General features: G+C 38.8%; 1 long non-coding RNA gene across 1 annotated transcript; it reads left to right on the forward strand.

Annotated features, from left to right (window-relative positions):
* Positions 1-4,346: 4,346 nt before the first annotated feature.
* LOC110360671 (uncharacterized) lies at positions 4,347-11,072 on the forward strand. Its single transcript, XR_002416732.2, has 4 exons — positions 4,347-4,753; positions 6,200-6,427; positions 6,657-6,796; positions 10,007-11,072. It is a non-coding gene; the product is annotated as an uncharacterized LOC110360671 (long non-coding RNA).
* The last annotated feature ends 829 nt before the right edge of the window (positions 11,073-11,901 follow it).

An 11,901-nucleotide genomic window follows, 5' to 3' on the forward strand; every position in this document is an offset into this window, starting at 1 on the left:
TAATTGTTCATATAAAAGTGTTTCCTAATGGTTTAATTTGAAATAGTGATGAAACCCTACATACTGGGTTAGTTGCTACTCTAATTGGTAGTACATCACACAGGGTTATGTGCTTAACCAGTTAAGCAACAGACTTTGGAACAACTGTGGCAGAAGTACTCCCCCAAAAAGCAACAGAAATGCCTAGGTTGATGGACCACTATGGTCATGGACACGCCCCTTGGTTGACAGACAGGGCACTTGACCAATGAAATGCCTTGGTTGAGATAAGTTTCTGGACCACTACCATAAGTGACCACAGCTGAAGTTCAACTGGAGTATAAATGGAGCCCACTGAAGACAGCGTTGAGTTAGTCTTACTTGGAGTGGGAGGTCAGCAGTAGAAGGTTCTTATCCTTAGACTGGCCATCTAAGGAGTGTTCCTTGGGGACTGAGTCATCTTACCAACTTGGTAAGTGATCTGGGTACCTTTGAGAGCTCTCACTTTGTAAGAGTAGGAAGATGCACATTTTAAATCATCACTTTAGAGTTTTGGGATCTGATCTCTTGAGTTTGAATTGGCTGTGTAGTAACTGAACTTCTAACTGGTATCTGAACATGTGTCTTTTAATGTTGTCAGAGTGTCGAATAATTTTGGATAAACTGGTTTTCTAGTTGTTTTTTTTTTTGCTAAACAGTTGTGGATAGAATAAAGTCGGTGTAGAGCTTATTGCCTGTGTAAATTGACTTTTGGGATGTCTCTGTGACAATGATGTGCAGACATCTGTAAATCTCATGGCTTCTTGCCTTCCTTCTAAATGCCCACTTCAGCAAATCTATTTTTAGCTTTGTGAAGTTTGCTATAAATAATTCTTGTTATTTTAATTACTGAAGCATTTGGAGTCCTTAGGCATGGCCTAAGTCCCCCGGTTACTTGGTGCTATACAGAGCAGATGAAAAAATTGAAGCACAACAAAGTGGGTGGTATTATTGATCGGCTTGCCAGCTCTAGCACCCCAGCAGCCCAAAGGCTTTTTATTTGGCTTATCAGCAAAGGAGAGCTTCAAAGAGGAACCTGCTGGACATTTGCTTGTGATGTGGTGAGCTGTGATGCTGAGGATATCCCAAAGATGCTCCACAGGAGTTGCAGTGACCTTCCCTGGGCAGGTATGGTGAGTAAAAGGAAGATAACTTGTGATGTTTTTGAAGGTGAGAGTTATATTTGAAGTAATTGTGGCTGGGGAGCCAGCAGCATCATGCTGCTGGTGACATACCAAGAACAAGACAGTCCCTGTCCAGGAGGCCAAAGCAGAATGCCATTTCAACTGAGACGCAAAAATGGCAAGTCTAGGTACGAATATTTGTCTCTGTTGAGAATCAAGTAGTATAAATGGCAGAAAAACTGAAATACCTGTCTCGTGAAAGGAAAGGTGCTCCTTCTATTGGAAAGGGAGTGTTTTTTGTGTGTTTATCCAGCTAGTTCTCTAAACCTGGTACAAGTAAGACAAACTTTCCCGGCTCTGATATTATACGTGAACCAGGGTAATGTGTTCACTCTCTTGTTTTGATCCGAAATAATGTCCTGAACCCAGCAAAACATATGACACAATTTTTAACACAGTTGTATTTTTCAACAGGAGAGGCTAGTTGCGTTTCACATTTTTCTTTTCACTTGGAATGTTTCGTCTCTGGATCTCAACTCTTCTATGTGCTAAATGGCAAAGAAAATACTTATGTTAAGAGGCAATGGGTGTGTCTGCTAGATAGTTTGAAAATAAGCTGCATCATGGATTTGGTTTTCAGACATGGTGAATAGCTCTGATTCAAAATGGTATTAGTAGGACCAGTAGACAGTCAACACTTAACATGGAGATCTTTAAGTGTTTTTTTGTTTTGTTTTGTTTTTTAGGGGTAAATACCTCTAGAAGAAAAGCAGATAATTTTAATTTTATTATTTAAATTTTTCCCCACATTTTTTAGCCATATTACAACATTCAGACTCCGTATCTTACAGATATGGCGATCAAATTGTAGCCCACATCCCAAGGAGTAACACTTTCTCTTGCACTTTAATCTTGGACTGCTGGACTTTTATCAGTCACTTCACAGGGATCATGTTTCCATTTATAATTAATAAGCAAACATTTCATACAGTACTAATATTGTGTTGTACATCATGTGTTTAAATCAAAACAGACAAAGGCTAATCCTTACTAGTATCTTTGGAGATCTTGCAGACATCAAGCAGGCTGAGAGATATGGGGAGAGGCTGAGGGAGCTGGGGTTGTTCAGTCTGGAGAAGAGGAGGCTTAGAGGTGACTTCATCACTCTCTATAACTACCTGAAGGGAAGTTATAGCCAGGTGGAGACTGGTCTCTTCTCCCAGGCAGTCAGCAATAGGACAAGGGGGCATGGGCTTCAACTCTGCCAGGGGAAATTTACGCTGGATATTAGAAAGAAATTCTTTATGGAGAGAGTGGTCAGGCATTGGAATGGCTGCCCAGGAAGGTGGTGGACTCACCATCCCTAGAGGTTTTTAAACTGAGATTGGACGTGGCACTTAGTGCCATGATCTAGTAAATGGACTGAAGTTGGACCAAGGGTTGGACTTGATGATCTCTGAGGTCTTTTCCAACCCAGTCAATTCTGTGATTCTCTGATATCTGAACATTTTTCCTAAGAAAAAGATGGAAGTGTTTCACAGCTTATTGATTTCTACCTGCACATCAATCATTAATATACTTTTGGTCCAGCTTTAGCTGGACTTCTTTAATTATCTGCCAAGAAGCAGCCTATGATCTCATATCTATCAATAGACAGCTATATATTTTATATTTATGTTTTACTTTATCATATGTCAGGTCTTGCATTATAAATCAAGCCTTTGCAAAAGGGAAGATGTAAAGATGCCAGATTTCTAGATGTATGTGAATTAGTATTTGTTAATTTTTGTTTTCAGTGGGAATCTCTTTCCATCTATCTTTCCTCATTTTTGACTGAGAAATCACTTGATATTATCATTTCCCAAGTTTTCCTCCATGTTGAAGAACTGTCAATGCTAGCAGAGATGTATTCTGGAAAGAATACCAACTCCCCATTACTCTGCTTAACACTGACCCTTATTAATGGGGTTGATTTTTTAATAATATCCTTTTCCTTCTAATGTGAGTCAAATGATATGAAAAAATTGAAGTTGATTCTGAAGTTGAAATGAGGGAAAAATGGGAGCAAAGGATGATTAATTTTTCTTGCAGAGCAACAAGGATGTGTGCCTTAACTGTGCGTCAGAGACTTCGTGTTTCTGGGGATGCAGAGGAGTAAAATACATCTGTCTCAAACAGCATCACTTCAAATCGATGTGTTAAGTAATGTAAGTTGCTGTGTTACTCAGATTTTCTGGCAACTTGCATAGGAATTTTGTATTTATTTCTTCACAGTGTATCTTCTGAACAACTCTTTTCCCTATGCTGTAATTTCTGACAAGCGAACTTCACTATGTCAACAGAATAGTTCTGCTTTCATTGCTATGCACAACAGATTGCTTTTAATGCCTAGATTACGTTTCCAGTCTAATACCTAGGAAAATAAGAACTGTTTTGAAAAGCTTTCAAAACTAGTTTGGCGTGTCGTAACTAGCTTAAACTGCAAAGAGCGTCTTGGTGGTTTTTTTTAAGGAATGACACTTAGCAACTGAATGCTCTTACAGCTGCCCAGAAGTCTTGCACATAATTATACATCCTGCTTCACAATGGTGCTAGGAGACATTACTTCAACAGGATTGTAAATATGTAATCCAAGTAAAATGATATGTCAGTTTGAAACATTAATTTACTGCCATATCCTGGGCAAAGCTGTGGCTTTTGTGGCAAACTTAATATTTCTATTGCAGTTCTCCACTGTGAACCAATAAAAAAGGGCAAGTAAATACAAATTATACTGCCTGAAGAAAACCTGCCCCACTCAGTAGAGTGATAGCCAGCTCAGACAAGAGGAATTCAGGTGAAGAAAATGCTAATTCTGTTTCCTTGTTTTTCAAATGGAGATGATAGAAGAAGATGACAACTAGCTTGGTTTAGTGACATACAGCACATATGTTCAGAAATCCTGTGTTGCGAAGTGATGGAAGACCTGATGGTTGCCCTGTTACTGGGATCTGCACCTTTAGGGTGCTGCGGAGTGAATTAACCTTACATGTAACATCAGCCAATTTATGGTAAGTTGCCACGGAGATCTGAGCCTGCTGTAAACTTGTGGCTAGGCTCTTTTTCTAGTGGAAGCTCCCCCTGTCTGTGCTTCAAGATAGCAAGCCCCAAATTAGGTGCATTTCAGAAACTGTCAGCCCTGACTGTGCTTAGGTGAATCTATTTTGGCTCCAGGCAAAGCTCAGAGGGGTGTCACACAGGTGCCACTCCACACACATCATGGGCATTTGGTTCTGTGTTTTGTTTTCTTCCAGGTCTCACCAGTGCCAACACATCCTGCTGCTGCACTGGCCCTCTTCACCTGAGCCCCTGCTTCAACAAGCGACATGGCTTTGATTTTATTATTCTGCTTCAGAAATGCACTCATTTTGGCCTTGATGACAGAAGAAATTGTGTTGCCTGCATGCAAGAAGGTCCAGGACAATTGCATGGCTCATATTGTGAAGATGAAAGCACTGCTTTTTCTGGTGCATCCTTGCTTTGATCTGCAAAGTGCTGAAAACTAAACCCTACTCAGCAAAATGCTCCACGATTGCTGGCTTGCTGGGGATCTTTGGGACAGAGACAAAAAGGTAAGCTTATTCACAGTGATATCATTCATGTTCACTGTACCTACAATTTTAAATGAGAATTAATCACTTCTTTCTTTCATGATTGTGTGTAATGCCTTGGAATTAACCCGGTGTGAAGTGAGGCAACTGACAGATTGATGGCAGTATCGCAAACCTGGCTGCAGGTGTATCCAGTTTAAAATGCCAGAGTTTTTTTTAATTAACCAGAAGTTTTTGGGTTTAGTTCTCAAGAAAATTAAATGAAACTTACTCCCTACCACCGCTGTTCAGTTTAAGAACAAGACAAGGCATAACTTGTATTTTCTTCAAGGGAGTTTTGTGAGATTGAACGGTTCACCTTGGGCTGCGCATAGCTATCTGTCTCATATTCTCAGTCCTTTGGCCTGTTTTATAAAGCAACGAGACGGACATTTCTTGAACAAACGTGCACAATAATTCATGAGTACTAGCTTTTTTAAGAAAAAAGATTGATCCTAGAGACAACTGCATGAAGAGAATCCCAGCCACAGGGGATGTGTGGAGTAAACAGACATTTCACAGAAGTGACTGTCTCTTGTCTTCTGTGAGATCCTTGATCTGGAAATGTAAATCCACTGGGATTATATAATTTCATAGCTGATAAATTAATGTGCCACATTTCATTAGGGCCTGTGGCTGCTTCACTGCAGAATATTTTCTCTCCTTCATTACATCTGCGACTTGTAGTTGGAAATCCAAAATGGATCAATCTCGGACACTGCTGCAGTGCAAAACCATCTGACAAACCTCTTTTAATGAATGCCATGAAGAAGTGATGTACAGCCTGCTCCTAAATAGCCTTCCACCAGATGCCAACAAAACTATCTGCATCTGCCTGATAATATGAAACCATAATGATTTTCTTGTCATGTAGCTTTTACTTTACCGAGCTGAACATGGCTGTTTGTGTGTTGATGAATGATTCTTATGTTATTAACCAAAGCTGTTGACTTCTGTGGCCCCCGAATACCACTAACTGTAAACACTGAGTGTTTTCAGTGGATTCCAACAATTTAATGGAATAAGCCATCATTCTCATTGGCTATAAATACACTAATAACCCTCCTTAGTAGAGGAGTGAGTTATAGTTTTCTTGGCTGACCTGAATGCAGCTTCCCATTGTATTGTCATGTAAATGAACACAGCACATGGATGGGACAAAAATCTACCATGTAGGAAGAGAAGTATGTGATGGAAAAAATTCTCAACTGTAATATTTCAGTAATTAGCTCAGAAGAACACTGCAGAGTGCTGGCAGCTTTTTGTAAAGATTTTGTGTAGGCTTTGCTCATCAGTGACAAAGAAATGGCATTCAGAAAATATAAATTACTGGAGATTCTTCATGGCAATTTATTCAGGCTTTCGTAATGTTCTCTATCAAAATACACATATTAATTGTAAGTGCTTTTGTTCAACATGTCATTTCAGGAAGGGATTTTCTGAGGTGGCGCCAACTGATTTCACTGCATCCCACTGAAATAATTATTCAAATATCTTCACTGGAAACAAGTGAAACCTTTCATTTGGCATTTTATCGTTGATTGTATTATGATGCATCAAAATGGTGTATGTCAAGGTGATATTTCAGCACGACATTTTTAAACATAATTTTCTGCCAGCACATACACGGTTCTTCCCCAAGAACTAAAACTGCAGGTGAGAAAGTTATTAAAAAAGCTAAGTAAAAATGTCTTATTTGGATGAGTGTTGTTCTGTTTTGTTTTGTTTTTTTAAATCTGCAAGGGTCCATGTTTTATGCTCTGTCTTTGGAAGAATGGTACCATGCTTGCTTAGATAATGCAGCTGATGGTGTTTACACTGTGCTGCCTTTGAAGTGCGGCGCTCCAGTCCTCAGACTGCTTTTATCTCTTGTCCTTTTCTGCAGGCCAGGTGCATGCCATAGGTAGTGGGTATGACTAAAATGACCTTACCTGATTGAAGGCTGAATGTGCAAGCTGAAGACATTACTGCAGTGTTTGGGTGTAACATTGCAATATTTAGAAATAAAGAAGATGAGACAGTCCTGTAAGTACTACGACCTATATTCTGCAATGTTTTCAAAATACCTAATTTCCTTTATACAAAAATAAGAGTGAGATCTACAAAATGTTTGAAATGTGCTATGAAGGCATTTATTGCAGCATTGTGGTCACACTCACAAGTGAAATCAAATTCCAAGCAGAAAGAGCAGAATATAATTATGAAAGTGACACTCTGCATGCCATCCTTACAAATTTCAAGTTATCTGCCTGCTGCTAAAGCTATTCAACAGTTTGAATACTTACAAGGACAGAAACAGAAAGTCTGCTTTCTTCTTCATGGAGGTGTTTTATATTTGTTCATTGCTGTTTACTGCTGTAAGTCATCTATACTGAGTGTACCATCTACCCATGGTGTATGGGAACTTCAACTGAGAGATATTTCTTGAAAGATGCCATTCTGCTGAGCCAACCTTGCGTTAATCAAGTTTTCTATAAAACATCTAAAAATCTCTTTGGATATTTTAATGTAATTACAGTCTAATGAGTACAGCTCAGATGGTGAAGGCCACTTCTGCTGTGCACAATGGGAATGCTTAGTATGAGGATGATGCTCCAAAACACTTATCTGAAGGCTTAAAATAAGCTTAGATGCCAGGTTATCTGTCTGCAGTCCAAGAGGGCACACATGCAGAAACTCTTCCATCAGTAATACAGGGCTGAATGCTTGTGAGTTTGAACTTCCTACATGTCAGTTAATTTTGGAAAGATTTCTTTAGGAAGCATGGCTCTGCATCATTCACATCAGCAAACGCAGGGCTTTTGCTGTGCTTGTGAAGCTTTAATAATGTTTGTAGTATACTTCAGACTCCTCAGAATAGAACAAAAGCTATTGTTCTTAAATAATTCCCTATCATACAGTCCATCCCTTTGAAAAAAATCACTTGGGAAGGTCTCCATCTGGCAACAACCCACTAATTAGAGATTTACATCTATTGTCCACTTCTATTTAAAATCAAAACTCTCTCTTTTGCTGTATTATGGGTAATTATCTCGATAGCCCATTATAGGGAACAGCTTTTTCTACAGCTTTTCCAACACTTCCAAGGTGTTACTTCCTCAAAAGTAATATGATTCAGTCTTCTTTCCTTCCTTCTTCTTTCCGTCTGTCTTTTTCTTTCTGTCGTTATTTCTTGTGTTAGTAACCTGTTGATGGAGTTCAGAAGTTGAAAACTGCAATTCATTCTTACCCCATGCCTCCAATGCATTTATTTCCATCAATGCAAAGGGATTTTTTCCAATTTGTTTCTTTTTTTTTCTGAGCACTACACCTTGTTACCTTGCTGTCAGGGTTGAGTACCTGATCTGAAAGAGATCTGAGAATATGATGGTATTGTACAATTCTGGGGTGAGGGGAGAAAACATATTTTGACTTTACTGCCTACTCATCAATGTGATTGTGCCCCAGTCCCTAACAGAATAATCAAGTACAGAACGCAGGGTCCCAGCATCCTCCTACTCACAAGAGGAAGCTGAAAAGGGCATTTATACCTTTCTTTTTTCCTCTCATTGTTTTCTCTTAAGTACTTCGTCTTCTGTGAAGAAGTTATTTTTACTTGACATACCCTTTATAAGTATTCCCTAAGGACTCTCAGCTAAAATTGTCTGGTAGTTCAGACAGCTTTTTCCTGTTGTGATATTTAACCTTCTTTCTTGCCTAACTTGGTGGCAAAGCTGTTAGTTTCAGCTCATCAGACATGTTTTTAGTTTTCTTTTGGCCTTTTTCTTTTACAGAGCCATTTTGCAGACTTTGTAATTAATTACAGGCAGAAATCCTTTCCAGTTCAGCCAAATTCCACTATAAACCTTATATTTAGCTCCTAATAACTTTGTTTACAAAAATTGATCTGCCTTGAAAATTTCCCAGGTTTAGTTTTTAAGATAGAGGGCATTTTAAAGAGCATTCTGAGGAAAAAAAAAAAGTTAAAATGTTTCTCCATTTTTAATAAGTATCTGAATTTAAACTGTGCAACTGCAATTCTACTGCTTTTTAAAAGGTTGTAATTTTGTGCAGAAAGTGAATAAATAAATCTAAAATGAGAAATTATGGAATAAGAGTAGGCATTTTGTCTTAAATGAAGGACAGGCAAGGCATTTGTGAGTTTGATTTGCTTTAAGGATAGCTGGTTTGCAGTGCTAATCTGCTAAATTTGTTGTCCCTCTTCAAACCCCTGCCCTGAGACTTCACACCTGTAAATGATTGCTGGGCTGCAGCATTTTGAACTTTTGACTTAATGGTGGACTGGACTCCCTGCAGTGGAAATTGTTTCATGCAGCTGGAATGGAAGAACAGCCCTTTAAAGCAAAAACTTCTTTGTTGCTAGTTTTTTACTTTTGTTTGTTTGTTTTTGTGTTTTTGTTGTTGTTTTAATCAAGAATAGTCTGAATAATATGCCTGACCTGGTGTTTGTAAACTTAGTGATTTGCTTTATGTTTGATCCAAATAGCCAGGTATTAAATAAATGCATGTCAGTTTGCAGAACTTAAGACAAGTCAGCAGTGCTGAAGATGCTGAGTGAACACTGTTTATTTTCTAGAGGAGTGAATGTGATGTTTTATCTGCGTGCATGGATTCAGAAGGCTGATGATCTCTGAGAATCTTGGTGCAGAAATTTAAAAACTGTGCCACTTTAGAAATGAAAGTTACAAACCATAAACTTCCATGGGACACATATTTTTAGCCCTGGTGTTTCACAGCGCAGGTGGCAAGGTCACTTTTTAAAGTACAGATACAGCTCTTGTGCCATGCCCCCTCTCTTTCCTTAGAACATGGCTCTTTCCATTTAGTGGACAATACGCTGAAATCTGGGTAAGTTCACAGAACCACAGAATGTTAGGGATTGGAACAGACCTCAAAAGATCATCCAGTCCAATGCCCCACCGGAGCAGGAACACCCAGATGAGGTTACACAGGAAGGTGTCCAGGTGGGTTTGAATGTCTCCGGAGAAGGAGACTCCACAACCTCCCTGGGCAGCCTACAAAGCATTTATCTACATGGATGGCCATAAATTCAGATGTGTGTATCTCCAACCTATCTAAAACATCTAGATACCACACACAAAATAAGTAATATCTGTATAATATTTTATTTTATTTTTAAGAGTGTATTTTTTAAGATAAAACCATCAGTTGCAAAATGTTCAGAAACTGCGTACCTGAGTACAACTATTACGTCACCTCTTATTGTAACCTCAGGTAATCTCCCAGAAAGGGTGAATAGCCTGTGGAAGCCTGTACGAAAGAAGCATTTCCAGGGAAAGCACATGATGCCTACAATCGTAAAGATGCAGGAAGAGAATGAGCATTCAGTAGACATCAATCTCCACCTCTTGCAAGGAATTAAACGGACTTTGGATGGTAAGCCCAGCTCAGCCAGTGATTATGATTGTTGACAAAAAGATCCTGAAAGTTACTGGAACTGTAATTAAAGCATGGAGTTGGGAGGTAGAGGGCAGCGCCACACAGCACCAGCGCATCGCTAGTGCTGTCACACCTTTGACATCTAATTGCCACTTAGTGGATCACCAGCATGGTGGTCTAAGTTAAGCATGGAGAATTGCGTGAGAAGCAGGCAGTTCTGAGCATGGATCAACACTATTCACACCGATCCAAACAAATAGGAAAAGAAAAGGGCACATGAGTGCAATTCTGCTGAGTGCAACAGGAGTATGAAAAAATATTTCTGTTCAGAAGAAGGCTTCCTACTGTGAAACCAGAACAAAACAAAAAACAAAACCCAAAACACTTGCTGTAGTGTTGTCAGGACTTTTGAAAAATACATTTCAAATCTATGGAAAATAAGTAATTTCATTGTGTTCTATTTCTTGAGATAATGCAATGTAATAACTGGAGAAATGCAAGTTTCATTTTGATATATGCTTTCTTAGAAATGTGCCCAACCACCTAAGTAGCAATATTTGCACTAAATGATGCATACTTAAGACTGTAATGTTTAACAGGATATCATGAGGTGTTGTACCAGAAGGTGAAATACAGCGAAATAACATTGGTTCTTTTAACAAATCAATTTAAACTGAATTTCCATAAACATAAAACTGCCAACATTATTTTTATGTAATATACTTATTTTAGCAACCCAATATCTAGATACATATGACATGGAACAATAAAATTACTGGGGGAAAAACATATCGCATTAGCTAAAAGTAAAATGTTACTGCTATCATTATTATTGCTCTTATTGTCAATCATTGCTATCTGATATTGGGGATGGATGGCAAATAAAGTGCAGACAGCAATCTCTGAGGACTGAGAGTAGAAAACTCCAATTAAAAAAACAAACAAACAAAAAACAAGCAAAACAAAAAAAAAAAAGAAATCTTTGGATAGCAACTAGATTTTTTAATGGAAAAGTTCTTTTGACAGAAAAGTCTTCACCAATTAAACACGAGAAATAATATAAATGTCCATATTCTGGCCATATATTGATTGGCCTTTCAAAGTACTGGGTTGGATTTCAAATTATATCAATTAGAAAAAGAGGACATTTTTCACAATTTTATCATCTACCCCTTTCATATGTAGACTGCAGTCTCTCTTCCATCTGCAAGGCATGGATACCAAGTCTCTCTTTCCATGGAAAGGAGTGTCTTTGATATAAGCTTCACTTACCCAGCAGATCAAATTCTCCCTGAACACGATGCTGTGCCAAGCAAGTCACTCTGAGCTGTGGGTGGGTGCTTGAGGTTCAGCCCCAGAACCCCCCTTCTTTCATCTGTCCCACATCTGCAGCCATATGGGGATTTTGGTCTGTGGCTTGTCATTATCCATTATTTAATAGATAGGAGGTAGGCAAGTTAGCTGTTATTTCTGAGCAGAGAAGATTGAGGGCTTCTCTGAGAGGGTCATTTCCATCTTGAAACCCAAGCTTTTAAAAGGGTTAAAAAACTTTGTTGTTTTTCCTGCCCACTATTTGCCCACATTAGGCTATGAAAGGCTAAGAAGCAAAACTGATAATATATTAAAATAACCTGGTTTTGAATCCCACAGTCTTTCACTGGTGACTGGCCCTGCAATAGGAGCAAACTCCGATGGATGGTGTGTAGGGTGAGCCATGCAGAAACTGTCAG

The sequence above is a fragment of the Columba livia genome, chromosome 7 (assembly GCF_036013475.1).
Source record: "Columba livia isolate bColLiv1 breed racing homer chromosome 7, bColLiv1.pat.W.v2, whole genome shotgun sequence".
Taxonomy (NCBI): Eukaryota; Metazoa; Chordata; class Aves; order Columbiformes; family Columbidae; genus Columba; species Columba livia.